The sequence below is a fragment of the Hirundo rustica genome, chromosome 16, assembly GCF_015227805.2.
Source record: "Hirundo rustica isolate bHirRus1 chromosome 16, bHirRus1.pri.v3, whole genome shotgun sequence".
NCBI classification, from domain to species: Eukaryota; Metazoa; Chordata; class Aves; order Passeriformes; family Hirundinidae; genus Hirundo; species Hirundo rustica.
The window spans coordinates 10,091,712-10,115,759 of NC_053465.1; the positions used below are offsets into that span (position 1 = coordinate 10,091,712).

Below are 24,048 nucleotides of genomic sequence, written 5' to 3' on the forward strand. Positions count from 1 at the left end.
CACGCTGTTGGTTCTTCATGTCTGGATAGCCAGTGAGGGAGGGGGAAGGGGAGAAAAAAGTGGCTTTGTAGGAATTGAAGGAACTGACATCTGGTTATACAAGGATACAGATTTCCAGGTCATACTTAACAGCACGAAAAATAAACTGCAAAGAGTTACTGGCTACTTTCAGAGTGACACTGTGGTAACCTTGTTAAGCTGTTTTCCCTGGGCTACCGACGGAGCCGCAGCTGATCACAGAATTTCAGGAAATAACTTTTGCAGGAGATAAAGATGGGCACTCCTGTGCATCTGGGGATCTCCATAGAGGGGACAAGATTCAGAGCTGCTGGATGGAAAAGAACCCAAATCAAACAACCCCAAAAAAACCCCAAATAAAACAAACACTGCCCGAGAGGAGATAAACCCGTGGATAAAAGAGATGTGCTGGCTATTAGCAGAGTTGGTGCAGTGAATTAATGATTTCTTTTCTGTCCTCTTACAACTCTTTCAGCCCCTGCCATCATTTATTATAGCATCCTTACTTTTCTGCTCAGATTGACAAAAGGAAAATAAATGTCACCCTGCAGGTGTTTTCAGGAGAAAATACCTTTTTCCCCAGGAACAGGATACTAGATTTAATGAGTCATAGCTATTCCTCCCAACAGTTCAAGACACTGTAGTAGCAAACACTTTTTGGCTAGGTCTTTCAGATATGCCCACCTATGTCCTAAACAATACTGGTCTCCTGTGAATATACATTTTTAAATGTTGGAGTCATTTTAGAGCAGTAGGCGACAAAGTGTATTAAAGGATCTATCACGTTGATTTTAAAGGATTGCATTTTGACATCTTTGGCGCAGACATATCAAGAAGCTTAAAGCATATTTATCACACAAGAACCAGATTACAACCATTTTACTCTTTCTAAGTAGATCTCAAATTCCTTAGCAATATATATATATTTTTTTTTCAATTGATTAAAAAAAAAGAATGAAAAGGATTAATAGGATTTAGGATGACAGGAAAGAAGAAGCAGTCTCTAAAGGAAATTTCAGAATACGGGCAAGGGAGATGGAAAGAGGGGGGTTTCCTAAATTTTTTCTTGTTAATACCCTCCTACCTTCATGTAGTGCAAAACTACAAATCACTCATTTCCCAAAATGTCAGTATACAAATATAAAATGTGTATATGATTATTATTTGTTACATGTGTTTACAGCTGCAGAGGTGCAAAGCAGGAAACCAGGAGGAGCCTAATGGAGGGAGGAGGCAGCCAGAGAAAGGCTGAAGGAACAGGAGAGAAGTCAGCAACAAATCATATCAATCAGGAGCCAAGGATGGGTTCAGCAAGTGTTTGAGAAAGGGTCAGGGAGAGAGACTGGTCCCATGCAGGGATTGCAGAGGCTGATGGAGAACACACAGGCTTTGCTTTGGGCTGCAGCACTGGCTTTTGATCCCATGCCTCTGCTAAGCAGCTTTTCATGGAACAAGGCATTGCATTTTTAAATTCTTGCTCCAACAGCATAACTCCAAAACACAGAGGCACAGTAAAAGAAGCAGAACAAAAATCTGTGTTTATACCAGGACAAGCTTGTGCATTTTCCATAGAAGAAGGAACCACTGGAGCAAGAGGAAGGGCTGGGAATATCCCCACGGAGCAGCCCTGGGAGTACGTACAACTGCACTGCAGCCCAGCAGCCAACGGGCTCACCCACCCTGCCGGGCTCCAGCGCTCCAGGAAAAACCTTGATGGGTTTTAAAAACGGCTGGAGAGAACATGTTCTATCTCCACGGATTGCCTGGAAGCCTGGACTGTAGCACAGGTGTTACCCCATTTCCAAGGACCGCAGGGAGGATAATTTTGCTGATGCTGGGCGTGCCCTGGCTGATTCAGAGATACTCAGACAGCACCAGGGAGAGTGCCCAGAGATTGGGAGATAGAGGCCACAGTGAGCTGTTACCTGCAAGCACTGGGGAGACAGACAGTTGGCCACCAGCTCACTCCCATCCAGTTGCCCTACTAGCTCCATAAAACTAGGAAAGGGAACCAAATGGTAAAAAAGTATGCCTTTATATCCCTTAAAATTGCTTTTCTGCATTTCTCCTGGTCTCCTGCCAACCAAGCTATTGTTTGCTGCAGTAGTAAGCGGAATAAAAATTGAATCTCTTTAGGGTTATTTTTATGGATTATACGGCTTTTAGTTAACAATTATTCTGCCACTAAGGCTAACATGATTTAGATGTTCTCTTTTGTGGAAGAGAACAAACTGGGACATGGACACCTGGAGAATGCCAGGTTGCAAAACACCTCTGATATCCAGTTAACATCTGGGCCATTTCACAGGAGATAGTCCACATGCTTTTTTATTTCTCCACATGCTTTTTTATTTCTTTGCCACAGGAAACTTTGGAGGGTGAATGTTTTTGGAGACAAGGCTTATAGAGCAGGCCAAGCAACATGATGTGAAAACATCAGCTTTACCTAAGAACACTGTACCTTTATCCAGGCCTAAATTGAAATACTACCCCTTGCAATAAGCATAATGAAAAAAGAGGGAAACCCGGGGTTTTTTGCCAATTTTGGGAGGGCAAGTGTGGTTTCTACTGTAAGGGAGGCCAAATGGGTGGCTACAGTTTACCTGTCTATACATGGCTGCTTAGACAACAGCAGAAATTTGCCTTGGTACAAGAAATGCAAAAGAAAGTGAAATGCATGAGTGATCTATAGCATTATTTATTGTAGCAGCTTTGGTTCATTCCACAGGTCACATATTTTCTTTATTGGATTAGCAGCGAACACATGTGTGACACACAGAGAGCAAATTCTTGTCACTTTTGGTCTAACTTTTTGGCTGCGTGGCAAGAAAGCACCATTTTTCCTTTACCATAGAGAAGCACTGACTGAAAGCACCTGCCAGCCTCACCCCAAATCTCTGTCCAGCTCTCCTTCAGCCATGCACAGGTGTCCCCTTCTTGTCCCAATCTGGTCCCATTGGCCTGAGCCACTGCTTCAGCCTCCCCTCCAAGCCATTCATGCCTGTGGAGTGGGCAACTGGCTACCAGTCACAATCCTGGTTTTGTGGAAATCAGACAAATCTCCCATTTCTGGAAGGAGTAGCTGCTCTAAATCTCCGTCACTGGTGCAGCTCTTTAAGAGCACAGTAGTTCTCCACCAAATTGAATCTTCCCTGACAGCTGGCAGCACATCAGAGACAATTCACAGGCATATTTTTTCCCCTTTCCTAACAGGAAATAGGGCTTGTGTTACATTTACAGTGACCTGGAGCTCCGGGGGCAGACCAATATCTCACCTAAACAAACAGACAGTATTTCTTCTCCGATACAGGCAGATGGGCTGAAAGGGAAAGCTGACTTGGCTCTGGCACCGACAACGTGCAAACCTGTGAACACCAACACAGGGATCCCCGACGCAGTGCAGGATGATGGCTCAGAAAGCTTGGAGCTGCAGGTCAGCTTTTGCACTAGGTCTTTGTTTTTGTTTTTAAAAAATTACCATTGTCTCATCTCCTGTGGACCTCAGGGGGGGTCTCTCTGCTGGTGTGAGCTGTGGGGTTCATTGCCCAACCCATGGTAAGGCCGAGAGGACCCAAGCAGCCTCCTCTGCTAAACCTCCCCACCTCCTTGCAGTCTGCAGCATTTCCCCAGGAGGTTCCCACTTGCCTTTGTGGGGACAGGGAGATAATTCTGGGCTTTATTTGTGGTGGATTTGAAAAAGCAAACTCCAAACTCTGTGAAACTACTCTGGGGGACAGTAACCTACAACAGATGTCACGATTGTTCAATGTCTGACTGACGAGAGAGCTCTCAGAAATAATAAACGCCTACATGTGCTTGCAACACAAATAGTATTCAGATACTATTTTTCTTGGATTTCCCTGCCCTGGTACACTACATGTCTGCTTTGCCCTGAAGTGATAGCCTGCTCATCCCTTGTAAAAATCAGAAAAGCAAACCCAAACTAGAAGGGGAAATCTCCTGATTGCAAAACTCCACACCATAAGTGTATCGCACCATGCATGCACACGAAAAGCAGAAGTGAAAAGAAGTTTCACACCCATTAACTCCAAATGCCAAAGGCAGCAGAAAATCCTGCATGTTTCAACGGCTCACCTATCCCAGAAATGGGATTCACATCTCTGCTGCCCAAAACCCCGCTCAGCTTAGCAGGAGCTGCTGTTCTGGAATAAACAGGCTCAGATCCTCAGCTTCCCCCTGTGTGCACAGGATCAGGCTTCACAAAGTACCCATGCATTTAGGATAACCAAGGAAAGCACAGTTAAGAGCCGAAGGCAACATCTCCCATATCTCAAATAGTTTTTGCTTTCCAAAATACCATGGAGAACTAAAAACTCTGCAGCTCCTCCCCTGCATGTCTGTCCCCTGTGGCAAGGAGGGAGTCACAGCGAGGTGGAGGGACTCCCTGACAGCGCAGGGTGAGCACCCATGTCAGGGAGCCCCTCTGTGCAACTCCTCCCTGAGCCTCAGCCCATCCTGAATCCTGTCTGAATACAGCACAGGAAAAAATACACTTCAGGCTGCTGAGAGCCAGACAAAGTTTGCCTTTCTAGACAAAACCAGAATAGCGGCAGGGGGAGTGAAATCCAAAGCGGGATAAACGTCTGTAGCAGAAAATATTCTCTGAGGGAGCAGCAGAGAGACAGTGTCAGGCGAAGGAGCGATGCCGCTGGAATGACTGGCTTTGAGCTGTCGTGTTGGCTTTCCAGTGAAACCACAAGTGTGTTGATGTTAGGCACAGAGCTCTCTCTCCCTGGTTATTTCCAGGAATCGGCCATGGGCAGTTGACAATTAGGAGAGCAGTGTGAGAGCTGTGGCTGGCCAGTCTCCGCAGCTCTGAGGTTCTTGGTTCACTTTTCTTGCAAGAGAAACAGCTGTTGACCTTCGGTTTTCTGTGTCACTCACGGCCACTGCGTTGGATAGAGGTATTTTAGGATGACTGTGTCTGTTTACACCAAGAGTTACAACAACATAACCCCTACAAATCTCACCTTGTTAGGTGGACGAGCAGTGTGCCAGCCAGCAGTCACTCCTCCTTGTGTGGATACTCTCTGATCATCCCCTTCTCTACTTCTATTAGGCCAGGGCTGAATTTGGGAAAGCAACTGAGTTTTTACTCCCTGAATCTATTTTGGGGCCCCCAAAACCTCCTGCTGAAGCTCGGTGAAACCCTATGCCAGCCTCAAATGAGTGAGAACTTTCTGTGACTGCATCCTGTGGTTTCAGCTGGTTTTGCAATTAAGCTTGTGTCCTAGTTTCATTCTGAATTTCAGCTGATGCCATGCTCAACTCAGATAAATCAGAATCTTAAAATGAAGCTCAATCCTGTGTGAGCATCTTCTCTGAACTGCTGCCCTACACTTTTCTGTTGTTATTGTTGTCATTCTCTTTTTTCTCTTTCCCACTTCACTCCCAGTCAAGTCAGATTCTCCCCTAGTCACTTCTTTTTCCTCTATGGCATAAGGAGTCTCTCAGGGTGTTTGGAGGTGGCTACTGAGCCTTTCCTTGCAAATGCACATTAATCACTGGCTTTGCTTTCAGCCCTCATACATTGCTGAAAATGTAAACGTGAGCAGCTCTGTTCTCTATGGATGAGCATGTACTGATGTTTTTGAATATTCACTATTCAAATACTCAGTATTTTTGGGGCTCGGTGTCCCCCAAAAACCCACCTGGTGTGCTGATCGCTGCCTGTGCATCAGGAGAGCTCAGCAGATATGAACAGAGTTTGTGTGGCCTGAGAAGCATTTCTTTGACTTGTTAATAGTCCAGAGCATGAAAAAGTAGGAAAGATAAACAAGCATTAAAATGAAGAAGAGTGGTCAAGTGGCTCAGGTCTTTCAAAAGCTCAGGGGCTTCGTGTCCTTCCAGGAGTCTGAGGTTGAGAAGCTGAAATCTGGAATTTAATCTAAAGCTGAGAAATGAGAGGTCAGGAGGAGGAGGAGGCCACTTGTACGCGCTGAAGGTTTGGAGATGCAGTTGTGCGCTTTTTGTTTTGCAACTGAACGCGTTGCCTCCATCTGTGTAAACAAGGAGCAGAGAAAGTTAACATTACAGGGCAAACACAGGAGAGGGAAAGAGGGCTGAGCAGGTTGTGGCTACATAGTAAAAGAAAATTGATGGGCTTTGAGCTTCAGCTCAGTTGTGTCCTCATTTTCCAATAAAAATCATAAAAAAAAGAGCAAATGCCCAACAAAAGGGAGAAAGAGGAAAGACCTTTTGAGGACTGTACCAGCCAGGCCAGCCACATGACCTGTGAGAACTCAATTTGATTTTTATGTGGTGGGAGGTGTGCCTAAGACTCTAAATAATGCTGTGTTGTCTGGAATGTTACACAGAGTCCCAGCTAGATGGGGTCCTGAGTCGACACAGCTGGAGGGAAAACTGCAGGAGTCCCATACAAATAAATAAAAATAGATATAAAAATTCAGCACCATTCAGATATTTATAGAGTTTTTGTTATTAGGTACATTAAAATAATCCCCAACAGCCAATGAAGCCCTAAACTGTGTTACCTTTGTGTAATTAGTGATCTTTTAAGTATTACCTCTCTATCAAAGCATAAATTTTTTGTCTGCCTTATCCTGATCTGCCTTGCCCTGCCCAATATTCTGCAGCATTCCCTTTGTTCCCCATAACTTTTTTAGAGGTTCTCTCATATAGTCTTTCAAGTGCATCCAATCTGCTGGATGAGACACTGAACTTGTTCATTTTGTTAAAAACCTCCAGCCAAAGAAATGCATTTGCTTAAAGTTTCTCATTTATTAATAAAAAACTCTGCCTAAACAGGTTTATAATCAGAAGTGTCACACAAAGAGTTAAGAGTGAAATTTTTAAATTAAGCAATTTTTAAAAAGTCAGACCATCAAATCCCTTGAAATTTGTGAGTATCTCAGGATTTGTCTATACTGCAGAGAAAAGGGGCCCCACTGCAAGTCTTGCATGCTGGGCACTGTTGGATGTCAGATCCGCTCTGGCCTGCGTTTCCTTAAGTCAAAACTGGGTGTGAGGGAGTCAGGGACAGCTCTGCTCCAGCAGCAGCTTCCACCCAGGAGCTGCAGGGGCTGGGGCTCATGTCTCACCCACGGCCACTGGATGAGCTGCAGGCTCCCAGGATGGAGTTTGGCCAACTGCATTGAAAGTAAAATATCAGTTTACAGTATTTTTTTTTAACAGAATAAAGAAAATATTAATGATGGACAAATAGAAAATGTATGTAGTGACAAGACTAGAATGATTGAAAAAACCTTAGAAGCTCTTACAAGCAGCTGGCATTGGCTCAGGCTGTGTATTCATTGAGATACCAGAAATCTTTCACAAAAAAAAAAAAAAAAAAAAAAAAAAAAAAATAGAAATCAGTCTGTGGAAAAGCTGGTAAAGTTTCATTTTCCTAGGTTCAAGTGTGGGCCCATAATATGATTTAATTTTTTTTAATCTATCAGATAATAACAGATGAACCAAGCTTACCCTGTGACCCTCTCCCTGTCACATACAGCCCCCAAACCAGATCTAAACCGGATAGTGTGGGCAGAACAATGGGAAGCAGATAGCATCTGGTGCTGTAGAACTAAACACAAAAGAAAGGAAGAAGAAGAAAAATCACACTCCAAGTGCTTAAGTAACTGTCTCCTTCCCTCTTACACCTTTTTCTTGTTTGTTTGTTTATTTTTTGGTAACCTGATGGGAATTCAAATCTCAAAGCAGATCTTTGGGATGGAGAGCCAGAGCAGGAGAGGAGGACAGAGATAATTTTCCTAAGACCAGGTCTGCTGCCTTTTCACACAGGTAATGTGTTGGGACCAGCTGGGCAATGGCTTCTCTGGGCAGGACTGCACTCCCTAAAATAAAGAGGAACAACAGTACCATCCATGAACTTTGATTCCACGCTTAAGCAAGGTTCTTTACTATTCTATATTTACTATTCAATATCAACACCACTTCTTGTTTTTCTGCGTCAAAAATGTCAGGCAGCAAGTCACAGAGTGAAAAAAAAAAAAAAAAAAGAAAAAGTGATGTGATTTCTGTGATCCATCTTGTACAGGCAGTAATATAAGAAGTGTAAACAATGTATCATTGCTGTCATTCCTGTTGGCATATTATTAGGAGCATTTAGAAATCCACTGGATTCCCCTATCACATCCCAGTACAAAAACTTTGTTGAATATACATAAATTGTGAAAGTACTTGATGCCAACCTCAGGTCTTTTTTCTCTTATCTTTTTTCTGTTTAGCAAAAAACAAAAACAAACACAAACAAACAAAAAAACCCAAACAAACAAACAAAACCAACCAACCAACAATCCAAACCAACCAACCAACCAACCAAAAAAAAAAAAAAAAAAAAAAAAAAAAAAAGCATATTCAATGAAAATGCAAAGGCAGCTTCTGAAAAATTGGAAGTCAAAATAAGATAAAATGTTTCACACCACACAAATACACAAGATTTGTTCTGCCAGCTTAATTATGTGAGGAACCAGCCCTGTGCTCTACCCTTTTTATCCCTCTTAGCTGTGTAAACTACTCAAAACTGGAGGGCACATGTCACTTACACTGACATGCAAATCATTACTGCTTTGTCTGCCAGGAAATTTGTGTAAACCAATGCTGAGTTCAGGTTCATTATATTGACATTTTTGCCAACAAGTAAATTGAAAGGTTACATTGTTGACATACCAGACGTTATGCAAACTGCTTTTCAAACCATGGTTTCCATACATCTCTATAAATAAATAAATTAGACACTTACAAATGGTGTGTGAATCAATATATGGTAAATCACCAATTTATATACACATGGCAAAAACTACTGGGTGTAAACCCCATATTTCACACAATGTCAGAACCTCCTTTTCCACCCAGTACTTTTCATTTCCCTGAAAATAGCTGTCATCTATGTAAATGTTTTCCCTCAAGACCAACTGTTCTTCATGGTAAGAACAGTACACGGGAACCTGGGTGCCTGAATTAGCACACGGTGTTATCAATGAGAGTTAAGGATCCAAGTGAGAGCTGGGCTACAACGCAGCTTTAAGGTTTTGAGTTTATGTAGCTAAAAGAGTAGATTTGCATGTGCTAATTTCAGGAACACTCATTTTTTTTTAATATGGATTTGCTCCAGTTTGGATTTAGCCTCGGGGTATTTTGACCTCCTCCTTCTGCATTTTTTTCTCCCTTGACTCAAATAACAAAAATGAGCAAAATGCTGTTTGTCCAATGAGATACTCTTGTGAGACTGTTCTCCCTCCTTGGTGAAGCAAATCAGCACTGGCCTTGGAAATTCAGCCTCTGTGAAGCACATGAGGTTCACAACAAAATCACAAGGGTTGATACTGTGATTTTTGAAATGGTGCTTCACTCCCTCCGTTTCAGGACTAAAACTAAGAGGGGCTGCCCCGGCTTAGCTTACAAAGGACTTCAGGTACCCCAGGCTCTACTACTGCAGCAGTGAAAATGGTGTTTGGTCCTTGTTTGGTCTCCCACTGCAATCGCTATTTCTCTAGAAGTCCCCTGCAGTGCCCATGATGTCTTGCTGGTTTTCTTGTCAGTTTTCCAATATATGAATTTATTGTGGTGTAAATCAGGGCAAAACAGATTGATACCCCAAATCTCCAGCTGCAGAAAAACGAGATTTCTTGGAATGATGGTGCTGCTTTCTGCCAGTTGCCTCATCTCCTGATCTAAGAAATGTCATAACAGATCAGTTTTTATGTAGGACCTTATATACATTCAACATACAGACACAGAATGGTCTCAGTACACTCCAAAATGCTCCTCCAAGCTGGAAGAATCCTTGATCAGTGCAGGCCCTTCTCAACCAGCTGTGACACAGGACTGTGTCTTTCCCACTTTATAATTCTTTGCTGAGTGCTCATACTGAAATTGTTTCATAACCACATGAATTTGGAGTTTTCATTTCGCCCTTGGAAGAAATGTAGAGCCTGGCACACTGACAAGTATAACAGTGTGTAAAAGCACAATTAACTTATGCTCCCACCCCATTTTTTTACATTTCCAAGGAAGCCCTGAGATTTCAGAGTGATTGTTTTCACTTCAGAGCCAGCAGCACACGATCACTTCATCAGCAGTGCCGTGCAAAGCCGGCACGTTCGGCCACCGGCACGAGCCCCCAGCCCCAGAGAGCTCACAGCACATCCTGCTCCTTCCCCCAGCAACAGGCTCCCCAAACCAGGGAAATGGTGATTTAAAAGCACCAGCTGAATACGGTGCTAACAGACTTGGGCATCACAATCCCTAGGTTTTCTCTTAGTGCAACCAACTTTTAATTTCAAAACGTGGATTTGTTTATGCATAAACAAGTGGCACTTTAGAGACTAAAGATCAAAGTTTTTCAGTATATTTGAGTCAGTTTCTGCCCAAAGATGCTGAAGTTATCTGCTTGCCAAGTATTTTGAGATCCTGAGTTTTCAACCCACCTCGATGAAACACAGACAGCTAAAAAGAAAATGGTTTCAGTCACTCCATGCCAAGACCCCAACACTACAAATTTTTATGAACTTTGGTGTTTACCTGCTTTCCAAAGACAGCTTGGGAGAGCAGAGTAATTGTAAATGTTTCCTGAATATGGCCCCTTCTCTCTGACAATGACATGCTGCGTGACTGAGACAGAGCAGTCTGTGAAAGTGGAGCTTACTGAGGCAAGAAACATTTTAATTATTTTGAGGCCGTTGTATGTGCAAGGCTGAAGCTCCCTGTGCTGAACATGGGTGCTGTACCACACCACTGCTCTGAATTTGGTTCCCTGATGAGTTCAGCTTGCTGCCACTTCCTTCCCCGAGGTCTCGATGACACCATGTAGAACATCTCACTTGCATTTCTTCTTCTTCCTGAGTGCAGACTCCCAAAACTCTTTGCTGGTCTTACAACAGATCTTAGCAATTGTCTATTTTCCTTTGAGTCACTCTGGCATTGACCTGTCTTTGGCAGCCATGTGTAGATATCTCAATAGTAACAGGTAGATATCTCAATAGTAGCATGTAGATATCTCACTAGTAAGTGGTGCTAGATCAGAGAAGCTTACAGATTTAATCACCCTCATAATCACCTCAATAATCTCGAGAGAAAAAAAAAACCCCAAACCAAACTTCCAGAGTTTATCTCTCTTAGATGCTCTTAGAGCTTGCTTTAGATACCCACCAGCCTTGTCACTTGTAAGGGAAAACACTTTAAAGCCACTATCAAGCTGACTGTCACTTCAGAACCACCGTCCCTGGGATCATGAAGGGCACAAGGCTCCAGCCAGGAGCCTTTCTCCCACTTCCAGCAGCCTTTGACAGCACTGCACAGGCTCTGCCTTTTCCACCAACCCCATACAGACATTCTGCCAGACAAAATCAGCTCTGGCTAGCCTGGCAACTTGTAAGTTCTCCCAGGCACACGGTCTGGAGAGCCTGACTGTTACAAGAGGAACAGCCAGCTGCAGCAATGGATAAAATTGCACCTAAAAGCAGAACAAAACACCACGAGGCCGGGCCTCTGCGATCTCTCTTTCACAAGCCTGTGCCCAGATCTGTGCAGGGTTTTAAAACTCTGTTAAAATACATGGATAAATCAATTAAAGTACTCTGCCACTCCCAAAAGTTGTAAGGGTCACAAATTGAGAGCAAAACACACATACATTCATGGGAAAGGCAAAGGGGACTGGGTACTTTCATATTGTGATGTTTTGCTCTGTGGATTCTGATTATTTTTTAAAATTGATTGTTCATTTTTAATGGAGTTCTAATGAAACACCCTTAAGCTCTGCAGTGGTTTGCATCTATGGTTAGCAAGCCAAATACCAGTGTGTTTTGTTTCACAAGTAGCATTAGAGATAAGAGAGGGTAAGATCGTGCCCTGGTTTTACAAGGCTGTAAGAGGCTCTTAGGGGCCATACAGTCTCCTGCTTGGCTGCCTAAAGCCTACTCTGGTCATTAAATAATGTGAAAGGCTTATAATAACAGCTGGTGAGTAATCTATTCCCTTTGTACAAATGTTTTACATTTGTCACTATAACCACTGCAGAGAGACAGCTCTGCTCTCCTGAAGGCTGAATCTTGCCCAGATTTTTTTTTTTTATTTACTCGAAACTGCACCCTTACAAGTCACCACTTGCCAAATATTATCACATCATGACGAGAGCTTACATTCTGTAGTGGTATCATCAAAAGATTTTACTCACAGGATCTTTATGATACCAAGGTAAGATAAAACATTAGGCAGGAAAAAGGAGTGGGAAAGGTGTTAAAGAAAGCCTTTCTTTAAACTACTTGATACCACACTTTCCAAGAGAAGTTTTCCTAAGTCTGCAAATGGAAAAGAACCCCTCAATTTTGTGTGAAGTGGGGGGAAAAAAAAAATAAAAATCAAACCCCAGTAGAGCACTGGGAGCTGAGATCCACCACAGATGCACCACAGCTAAAGTTCTCTATTGTGCAAGTCACAACTGAGGTCTCTCAGGCACTGACTCTTGCTTTCCAGACACACAGGTTCATTTTTTCCCATATTTCATGGTTTTAACAGATCACATATGAATTGCACATGAGAATCACACACACCAAACGTGCCTCTCTTGGTTCAGTGCCTCTTTGCTCTTATTAAAGACATAATATTGCATTCTTGGACATCCCAGGACATCTGTGGGTCATCCTAGGTGAATGGCAAATTATTTCACTGGATGACTTCTCCAGATGAGTTTGTGACTTTCACGGTGAGGTACAGCCTGACAGTGAGCGTGAACCTGAACTTGACCCCGATTTCCTGGAGAAGGACCAGCAGCCTCCTTGTTGTAAAGAAATGTTAATTGTTCACCTTCCACTCCGTGTGGTCATTTATATCTTTTCTACTGGCCTACTTCCAAGTAAAGGTCCAAGTATTAACCTTGCTTCCAACAATTTAACTGCACTTCTCAGGAATGTCAGCCACACTGTCACAGGTAATTCAGAGCATACAGAGTCCCTGCTTTCCTCAGAGCCTTTTCCTTCCTGACAGGACTGTGGAAACTTTCACATTATAACCCCTTAAAATGTTAAAAATTCCAATTAACAGAGATGATGACACTTTCCTTCTCTTTGTACAGGTCAGCTTAGGACCAAAGAATTTTACAGCCCTTGTCTGGAGTGAAGCCATGTCCTGTCTTTGGTAGTGTCTTTAAGGGACAAGAGACAAGATTGATGCCTAGAGTTGCTCAAAGTGTTAAAGGGAAGATTTTACCAAAATCTTATTTCTCATCAATCAAAATGTTCCTCAGCTCTGTGTAAGTTGCTGCAAAATCTAGATGTTCAAACTATAAAACATTTAAATGTGTTCAGAAGGAAATACCTGCATTTTTCATTAACGGTTAAAAACATTGATTCTTTTTAAATTTTAAGCTTAAAAAACCTAACAAAATCTTAAAAAATAAAAATTAACAAAAATCAATTAAATTAACAAAAACTACATTTAATTTCTAATTCAATCCCAGAAGGAACTGGCAGCTTTTCCGTTCACACACTTTTTAAAGACAGATTTTCTTTGCAATGCACTCAAAAGTTCTTCACAAATATTTTCCTGCGTGTTTTCAGAATTGTCAGAACATAAAAACAGCCTTGGCTGCACCAGTAAGCTCCATGGCTGTGAAGGGCACAGAGTCACGTGGCCTCCAACAGCTGTATTCCATCTAATTCTCCTACTGCAGCTTCAGTTTCCTATTGGTTTGGCACCTCTGAAGGTCCAGAATATCTTGTGGATAACATTAGGCACAAGAACATAGGTAAAATTTAGTCTGCCTGGAAACAGCAGTGAATTCATGGATATTTTCCATCCCCTGCTGGTCTTCAGGAATGGTGCCACTCTAGACTACCTCTTTCTCCTACCTCTGTGTAGGACTCGGTTCCAATGGTACATTTGTGCTCTGCAAATGCATAAATGCAAAACAGAGGTGCCAAGGAATAAAGCAGGACTGGCATCAGGTGATGGGCAGGGAAAAGAAACCTGGGAGTGACGAGTCCACTCAATTCTCAGAAAGTGAGCACTGAGATGAGATGGGATGCTCTGGTGACAAAAGGAGATGTGACTCACAGGAAAGTCACATGAAACACAAACGTGTTGCCCAACGCTCCCTGCCGTGTCTGGGGATGGCTAAATCCTCACAGAGGTATCACCAGGAGGAAACTCTGCTCGTTGTGTGTGGTCACCTCTTCCCTGAAATCCAGAATCAGAGACTGAAAGAGGAACTAAACAAGATTCTGCAAAATTTGCTCTTTTCATAAACCTTTCCTAATGTTGCAGTCCTTGCATCAAGCTCAGCTGTGGAGCTTTCTTTTGCACTCAATATCTGTTATCATCATCAATTGGTCCCAAATCTAGAGCTCTCTGCAATAAATCTCTGACTGTTGGAACAATGAATGCGAAATCACGCTCTGTCCAAGAAGCTTAATATCTAAATGTAGGACAAGAGAGAGACAGAGACAAACAAACAAGAAATAAAAGAGATCTAAAAGAGAACAACTGTGATAAGCAGGAGTCCCAGCACATCGTGTTCCCTGGCACTGCCAGCTGCCTTTGTAGGCATCATGGCAGGGGAAAACCTTATTCTCTTGGTCCAAAAACAACCTATATTTTGAATGTTTTGTTGTAAATCTGGTTTGATCAGACATGGGATCTCTGGAATGAGAATAAACATAGGCTATCTTGCCAGACAAATAACTCATTGGGTGGTTATCTTTGACCTGTTTTTCCCAAACAGTTTAATAATCTACACACACACACATTTAATTGTATGCTTTACATGAAATGGCATTCATGCTGTGCATTAGCCTCAACATGAGAACACATTTTCTGGATAATTGAGACATTTTAATAATAAAAAAAAGATTTTATGACTTGTAGTGGACATGATCTTTCAGCAGTTTCTGGCTTGTGAGGTTACGGGGACCAGGACTGTGCTGCTCCTCCTGCGCTAGGAAGCAAAGATCTTTCTTCTATGAAAATAGGCTGAATTAAGGAAGTCAGCAAAGAACTACAAATTACGCCATCCAAAATTATTTCTAAGATAACCCAGCCCAAAATAAAGTTGGTAGAAATACTCCAAGTAACATCAGCAGAGGAAAGTCCTAAGTATAGCCCAGACAATTTTATAAAATAGAAGCGTTGGCATGTTGCATTTACAAAGAATTTTTTAATTCTTTGAGATATTCCCATGCAAGGTCCAGCTAAAGTGATGGCTCTCTCTCTACCTGAATCACTCCTAGAACTCGATGTGACTTGGTCTGTTCCCACACACAGGAAGCATGGATAGTCCAGCAGCAGAGGAAGAGGTAAATTTAATATATTCAGTGTCTTCCTCATCCAAGTAAAGAGTGGAATTGCAGGGGAGGAAGTGAGGTGAGCCTCAGCTGGCAAGAGCTTCTCACAGGCTGTGTGGGGTAGAAGACGGGAAAGCAAAAAGGCCTCCTGAGGTTAAACAGTCACCAGCAAATTACTGGCCTCCCTCAAAGTGGAGCAGGCAGGGAGGAGAGGGATTTGAAGGGACGCCGAAATTCCTGCTCAAATTAGGAAAAGCAGTTTAGATGCTACCTACTGCACTGAGCAAAACCTGCGGGCACAACATACAGTGCTCTCAGGCACAGGGTGTTTTCTGGACTGTCCTGCTCAGGGCCAGGAGCTGGGCATTGATTGTCCTTGTGGGCACCTTCCAGCTCAGGGTATTTTATGATTCCATGATTTATGATCACCTAGTGCAGAGAAATCCAAAGACATCTCCAACTTTTTATCTTAGGTCTGCAGATAGATGCAGGTCTGAGAACCTCCACCTGCCAATGCTGTGAGCAGAGGCTATTTTCAAAAAGTACAGTGGCTCCAACCCACAATGGAGCCTCTTGCACCAAAACCATTATTGGACATTTTAGTCTAATTCTCTATTACCGTAGCTCAGGGCACTAAACGATTTCCCCCTACTCAGCTCGTTCAAATCAGGCTCTGAATAGCTGTGAATTGAAGTGTTTACCATCAAATAATAAGAATTTGATGGCTGAAATAAGCTGCCAGTAGCATTGATGTGGCCTCAATTAGGCAGAATTTAGCAGTGCTGTACCACCAGCGTTGCCCAAAGCAGGATGAAAAAGGACTGTCTGACCACTGCTCCCCTGGGGACCTCCAGGGAAATGAGATGTATCTCATGAGCTTCTCAATCAGCAGAAATTGGAAGAAAAACAAATAAAACAGTTGGTGGTCTCAACTGTGTTTCTTGTGGGCAGTCACCCATGTTGCAAAAGCTTTCCTTGTGATGGGCACTAATTGCTCTCCCCTGTGAGAGATCGTGGTCACGAAGTCAGAGGAAAGGTCAGGGTGCCAAAGCGTTTAGGTGCCTTTCCCCAAATCAGGAGCCAATGGAAATGCTGGTCTCTGTGTAGGAAAAGACACCTGGGCTCACCTGATCCACATCAATCAAATGTAGGTAATCAATAAGCTGCTATTTCAGGGTTTTTCTACAAAGTAGGAAGAAAGGCTCCTCCCAAATCGGATCAGAGCTTCTGTGGGACACACAACTTCCCTGAAGGTGCCCATTTCAAACGTAATTAGAAAGAGAGATCAGCTCTAAAACCTCAGAAAACTGCCCAATCTGAGGTGCCCTGAACCTTGGCCTGTGTATCTACATCACTCTGCAGACCAGCAGATTTCAGGATCTCTCTCTGCTCATCCTATTTCCTAAAATACAAAGGTCTTGTTTAAGCTGGTCTTCCTCATGCTTCCTGTAGGAAAGCACTTCTCCATTGACCTTTCACCAAAATTTGAGGCTTTGAGCATCTTCAAACAGAGCTTCCTCTTTTCTGTCCTCTGCATGGTTTGTGAATGAACCTCAGAGCTGTTGCCAGGTTGGAGAGGAATATCTGGAATTTTGGATTTGAGATCGTTGTTTCTGAATCATTAGTGAGTTATCGCAGTTATGGGAAGGTGCCAGGCTGAGAGGGGGACACGCCCTCTCTGCCGTGAAATCTGTGGAGAAGTGTACAAAGCAGTGTGAGAAAGCAGTTCTGAAACTGCACATTTTCAAAGAAACCAGATGAAACAGGCAGGCAGTGACTCTCAAACCCAAATGCTAGTTCTCTAACCAGAAAGCAGGTCACCGAGTGCTTCCCATGAACAATGTATTTGTGGTTATACAAACTGTATAGGCACAGTTCCTAATACAAATAGAGTACTGTCATTGCTAGTAAGCTCAGAACATACATATGTCTTTTTCAGTTAAAAATATGTTTCTAATTGCATATCTAATCTTATTTTCAATAATTAACATATATCTTTGTTTACAGAATTGAGATTTTTAAGAAAAAAAAAAGTTGTAGGAGATACAATTTCTTCATGTTTATCATCTGTGGCCCACATGTATCTAAGAACAGATCCTAGATATTCTTCTCATTACAGAGATACCCTTGAAATCTTAATTTTAAGGAGTTCCCAATCAGAACCTTGATCTTGAGGGAGCCTGGGGAGCTGTCAGAAGGTTCTCATGAAATACACTGTGAAATGGTACATACCTGGTGGCAAGAAAGGGGTATTTGGTGTGATGTGGACCAGCCCTTTAGGTCAGTCATTGCTGCAGCTTTTCTGCTCTGTGGCACAGTCCTAGTTTTTATTCTTCTGTGAGTTCCGCGTGATAGAGTGGCAAAGCATCCGGCAAGAAAATGTACAAGTGGGCTACGTGACACAGTGTCAGAGGACACATTCTGGAGTGTACAAGGAAACAGAAAACAATCAAATGAAATATTAACGGTCAGATTAAATGTGACAAACCTGGTAATATGGAATTTTATTGAAATCAGTTTAATATTTCTAAGAAGGTATCTGGTTGCTATCTGGTGGGAATGATTTTCTAATGTGATATTTCAGCGCTCAGAAATGCCAAATGTTTAAAAAGTCACCAATGGTGGTGTTTCAGTGGAAAATGTTGACATTTTTTCACTTGAACATCACTGATTCTTGGGGAATATTTTATTCCACAAACCCTTTCCAAGACACAGACAGCTCTACATACTGCTCTCCAAAGGAGAGTGGAAGGGGAAGGGTGACATTCTTAGCAGAGCAAATGGGGTTTAGGATAACAGGAGCAACTGATGCTGAGTGGGAAGGTGAGTTTGTGCAGTAACTGCTCTGATCTGAAATGCAATGTCCAACCACGTCTCCTTTTTAACTTCAGCTCAGAGCGAGCGTCAGATCCCAATGTAAACTTTCCCATCTGTGTTATTCTATTAACTGAAAGGGAAAGGGATTAGCATGTGTACTTGTCACATCTTTTGACCTGTTGCATACTGAGACCCAAGGTAATGTTAGAGCAAACAGCATTCTTCTCCCTCTGCCAGGATAAGCAGGGCACAGGGGTGGCGTTTCGTGAGAAGAAAAGAAAGCCAGACCACGTAAAACAAAGTATGTACCCTGTGCAAAAATAAATCTTGGACGTTGAACATTTCCAAAGGGTATACCTTAAACAGGGTGAGAGAGAGAGAGAGAGAGAGAGAAAACATTTGAGAGGAAAGTTCCCTTCCCTGCCAAGCAGCAGATGGAGGGCCTTCCCACGGAAATAGCTGCAGAAGACAGATCGCTGACAGAAACCTCTGCCAAGAGAAGGGGGTCCCACTCACTGTGCTGGTAAAAGCTCAGTGGATGAGAGCAGAATTCTCTGATTCAAACTCCTTCTCCAGAGAAGGGGGGTTGGATTGTGGCACAATGGTCTTTAACAGTGTGACCTACCCCAAAAAAGACAGGTTTTGGAAGGATTGTATGGTTTGGGGCTTCATTCCTTCTTTTCATACAGATCCTGCTTTTGCCTTCACTGTGAGCTTATAGAGCACATGTGCACACACACAGACATGCCTAATAGCAACAATAATCTGCTTTGCCTCTCTCTTCCTCTGCATTTTATTTCCACAAGGCCTTTGCAGTGATTGGGACAAGATGAAGTGTTGGATGCTGACACTGATAGAGAATCCATTTGGGATAGAGGGCTTAATGAAGCTGGGCACCAAAAATCTCTTTTTCAAATGTTTCAGTTAACTTGGCACTAAATTATTCATGGAAGAAGAAATTGAGGGCTTTCTGTTCCTTCTGCTTTTTTTCCCTGGATGTTTCTGATTCCTTTGTAAAAGTCCATAGGAGTGCATGCACTTTGTGAAAGAAGAAAACCAACTCAGCATCTCCAGGACAAACCAGTCAGTTCAGCAATGAGAACAAAGGCAATTAACTGTATTGGTATCACAGAGAGCCAAAGGAATGGGACAGGATGACCTGGGTACAGTGTGTAAGGAGAGAAGCTCTTCCGAGCAGGCCTAGCAGGTACTCCCTGATATTCCCAACATTTGAACAAGAGCCATTGTATTACTGTTATGGCCAAGGCTTGAGCATCTGATGTCAACAGAGTAGACAATTAATATGAAATATTAGCCACAACTGAGGCCCAGTTCCACTTTTGGATGATTTTCTCTGCTTACACTGCAAGAACAACATCAACAAATTAAATTGAGTCCAGCACTAGACCATCAAGATAGCAAAGTGCATGAGGAAAGGATGAGGGAGGTGAATTTGCTCAGCCTGAAATATCTAAAAGTTAAAGATGGGACTTTAACTGGTGCCTGCTACTACTGATATATGGCTATGCAGGAGATCAAGTCCAGCTTTTCTCAGATACTATGAAAGGATGAAAGGCAATGATAGCAAGCTGCAACAAGACAAGTTCCTACTTCATTAAAAAATAAATTGAAAGGAGGACAGTTAAGTTCGGGAACAGGTTGCACAAAAAGATGGTAAAACACTGAACCTTGCAGATTTTTAAAACTTGACAGAACATGGCCCTGAGAAACTTAGCTACCTTTGAAGCTGGCCCTCTTTTAAGCAGGGGCAAGATGATCTACAAATGCCAGTTTCAATCTGAACTAGTCCATGATTCTGAGAGTACCAATTATAATTTCTGCATTGATATAGACAATCACCTTCTGAAATCCCCTATCTCTTACCTCAACCTTAATGTCCTCCTCTAAATGAAAACTTTTTCTTTCACTCCTACAAACCAGAAAAGCTTTGCTGGAAATAAGAGTCTGCACCACCTGCCCTTTTTGCCTTCATGGCAGGGTTTTTAAATCTCTGTGAGCATCATCATCATCACCATCTATGACAAAGAAGTCTCCAGAAAACAGTGCAGCAATATTGGCAAAAAATTCCCTTGAAACACAGTGCATTTCTTCTCACTGGCAGAGCCGTAATAGAAGGAGTCTGTAGAGAAGAGAGCTAAGGGTGACACAAAACTTTCCTGCAGTGACAATAAGGGGTGTCATAACAAATTTATCAGGGAAGAAGAAGAATAAAAAGAGGGATACCCTGATTTTCCCTTGATCATTTTAACAGGAAATATCTCCCCGCACTTTGCCAAATATTAGGCAAAGCTGGGTTAAAGCTGAATAGAAACCCAAGGGAGATGGGAGATGGAGCACGGAGTGAGGGGAGCAGCACTGAGCTTGTGCTGTGTTGTGGGGCACCAAATGAGACCCCAGACACTGCTGCTGGGATGCCTCACGCTGGTTAATGGTGCTCCCAGAGCAGCTGTTAGCCCCTCTCTGAGCAGAGTCCTGAACCACGGCCTGTGGCAGGCTGCTGTGATAAATGCAGCCATTTCACTGCAGTGATTGGAAATGTTTACAGGGTAGCAGTCTTTGTCTAAACAAAGAAGGGAGGCCATGTGGTCTGGGTCATTGTTTTGCTGCAAGATAGAAAGAGGTAAGAGCCCTCACACTTCACCAGAATTAGTCTCATCCCTTTTCGTGACTGGAAGGACCCAGGCTGACAGTACAGGGCAGTGTTATCCCAAATTTCCTCATACAACAACATTACCTCCTCATTTTCCTCTCAGTTCCTGAATCATCTTTATGGACTTGTCTTAGAGCAGTACATAAACTGCTCCTTCCACAGGCTAAGGCTCCACATGCTGTGCAAGCACAGGATGCAACCTTGACACCACCTCCACGGTGCCATCCTTCCAGAGGAGAGGTATATGGTGGCATTTGTACAAATTTATAGCCTGATGTCTCTAAAATGACATTTTTCTAAGTTCACTGTAAGTGCACTGGCTGACAGAACAATTCCAAACACAGTCTTGACAATATCTGTGCAGAAGTTCGTGGATTTATTAATCTCTGATATTAGTTATTAAAATGTCTAATTATCCAAAGTCAGACATGAAGGTGCTTGGGCTTTTGGCTTGACATTAACACAAACAGACTGTTCTTTTTAATCAAGTAATTACCTTTTTTATAGCTGTGTCTAACCATATTTACATACATGCAAATATACCATATTTTCATACATGTAAATATGCATGCATATAAATACAGAAACACACACATTTTTGTACTGCATACTCCAGATAAGGAGGAACAGGGAAAAACACATCAGGGCCCTGTTTCACGTCACAGATTTCCAGTCTCCTGAAACAGACAGACAATACATGTTTTCTCTAGGATTATTCAATCTGTGTACCAAGTCAGTGGCTTTAAAAAGACCCCCAAATGTTCAACAGATCTTACTAGGACTGCTCAGCAGATTTCCACTCTAGTTCTGTACCAGAATAAAATGACCTTCCTAATGCATTTTAAGCCTTAATTAAATTTTTCTTGATTTTTCTTTCTTAATTCTGTGTAAAGAGAATATTAGTTCAAGTATTTCTAGCCCACTTGGTGGTGTTCTGACACCAGAATGCCAATATTCCCACCCCAGGTGCTGAAAGGCTGAAGGATGCACACACCTGTGTGTACTCACAGACAGGCACACACCCCCCAAACTCTGCCATGCTCTGTGTGCAAGAGACACCTGATGATTTTTCCTCATTTAGTAGCAGCAAAGTATAAGGAAAATGTCGTGTGGGACATTTTAATGCCTCAAGTATTTCTATTTATCTGTTTAAATATTTCAGTTTTATAAATCAGGATTGTTCAATGCCTACTTTTTCACTGTTTAACCATAATTTCTGTCTTCAAATTCTCACTAACTATTCTTATCATCTGCTTTATGTCACAGATGGTGGGGTCTGAGCTCTGTACAGGATGGTGACATTTCTGATAAGAATATCTTCAATATTTAATTCTTTAGAACAGGTGGAAAAAAAAAAGATCATCAAAGCATTTCTCAAAGTTGCTGCAAAGATAGAGACCTTTCTTTACAGGGAGGAATTTAGATCAAGTCTCTGTCTAAAAGAGTAAGTGATGGTGAATGGCACTTGTAGGATCACATGGTTTAGAAAAGTAGGGGGATTTTTTACCTAAACTGTGAAGGGCAGCAAACTGAAAACCTTGCACTGGCTTCAGTGGAGTTGGGGTTTCACACTGAGTGTTCTGAAGAGTAATGTATCCTCTGGCTGCCTAAGCAAGAGCAGTATCTGTTTGGCACTTGGTTTTCCCTAATTTCACTCATGACCCCCAGCCTTTGGGTGTCTCCAGACTCAGATTAGACCCTGTTCTGCCACCATTCTCCCTGCAATCAGTGCTGTCCAGATGGTTGATATAAATGGTAAATAAAAAGCAACTGTACCAGTGAAAAATAATTTCAGATTTGTCCGTCTACCTTATGTGGATATGGGTGTGAATAACACAAAATAAAAGTAGAGTTCACTCAGAATCAGTCTGAGTTCTGAGCCATGGTACATCATGGTCTAGAAGCAAATTGCTATCACTTTGCTTATTCTTTCCCACTAGCAAAGTCCATCTACAACAACACAGAGTCCACAGAGAAGTCTCTAAAAAAAAAAAAAAATCAAGCTAAATCAACTCTCAAATTCCCATGTAAACTGAGTTTAAGAGTGGAAAATTTCTTTTACCTATTCTTTGGGTGGTACAAAAATCTAAAATTCCTATAGCCCTGCTTCCCTGGGCCAAGTCAAACAAGGATATTGTCCTTTTAATGTCTTAAAGGCTCTGTTTTCTTGTAATGCCAAATGCAATATTTTTTTGAAAACACTACACCAGAAGTTTCCCAGCTGAGAAAACAGGCTGGTGAAAAATGGTTTCAGAAAACGAAATAAACCATGCAAAAGCTGTTCAGGGTGTGTGTATGAAATGAACATCTGGATTTGGCTTGTTAAACTGCCTCTTTTTTTTTTTTACCTCTCCCCCCCACTTTTCTTTTTCTCACAGCTGTTCGAAAGAGTCCTAAGGGCAAAAAGACAGGTCAGTGGACTGGGTTACACCTCTTTTTCTTTTTTCATTTTTTTTTCCGAACCTCTTTGCACCTACGCAAGGAATCCAGTCCACATGTGTGTTTAATAAGTAGGCACAAACACAAGAGAGAGAAAAAAAATATCTCAATTCCTGTTGGTTCTTAGGAGAGACACTGAAGGAAAAATAAACTCCGGATTTCAAATTTTCTCTCTCAAAAAAGAAACCTTATGGTTCCAATAAAATATTTCTTTAAAAACCAAATGGATTTTTTTTTTTTTTTTTTTTTTAATCATGGTCTTTGCAGGATATACCTTTTTGTCTGCTCCTTTGGAGAGGAATAGCAATGGGTTAATCCCTTACCTGATGGAGAAAGAGAAAACTATGAAATGCCAATGGCCTGGGTTCACTGAGCTGAGTCTTCCTATAGCATGAAATAGATACACACATTTATATTGAGTGGGTTCTTATTTTACTTCAGGCTGCAACTTCCCCAGTCCAGAAATAAAACAGAGAACAAAAGGAGCTGAAGAATGAACGGGAGGTGAGATTTTCTGAGTAGCAGAGGACTCACCTCCTCCCCCTGCCAGGATGTCCCTGACACTGCCACAGCCGTGGCCAGGAGCAGAACATCTTCCAGCTGTGGCGGGGCTGCAGGAAGCTCCCTCACCCAGGTCTTTTAGACAAGGTTTGAGAGTTCTGTTAGGTCTGACCCTAGCCGTGGGTCCAGTGTCTTCACCACTCATCTCAACCATCAGCCAGTGCTGCCAGGATACCTCCAGTCGACTGACAATGGCCAGCATGTAAATACCCCATTCCTTTGGGACAGCCACGAGTCACTGAACCCTCCTGGAGACCCCCA

The 24,048-nt window shown here is 42.4% G+C and overlaps 1 long non-coding RNA gene across 15 annotated transcripts in view; it reads right to left on the reverse strand.

Annotated features, from left to right (window-relative positions):
• Window positions 1-1,004: 1,004 nt before the first annotated feature.
• Window positions 1,005-24,048, reverse strand: part of LOC120760147 (uncharacterized) — a 383,062-nt gene continuing 360,018 nt past the window's right edge. For 12 of the 15 annotated variants that reach the window (XR_009208364.1, XR_009208373.1, XR_009208372.1 and 9 more), the window contains 2 exons: window positions 17,532-17,720; window positions 14,526-16,989 (listed from right to left, as the gene is read on the reverse strand). This is a non-coding gene — a long non-coding RNA (uncharacterized LOC120760147). Of the gene's footprint in view, window positions 4,929-5,009; window positions 5,106-5,690; window positions 6,039-14,525; window positions 16,990-17,531; window positions 17,721-24,048 lie in introns of those variants that run through there. The other 3 variants (XR_009208368.1, XR_009208361.1, XR_009208369.1) reach the window with 3 other exon arrangements.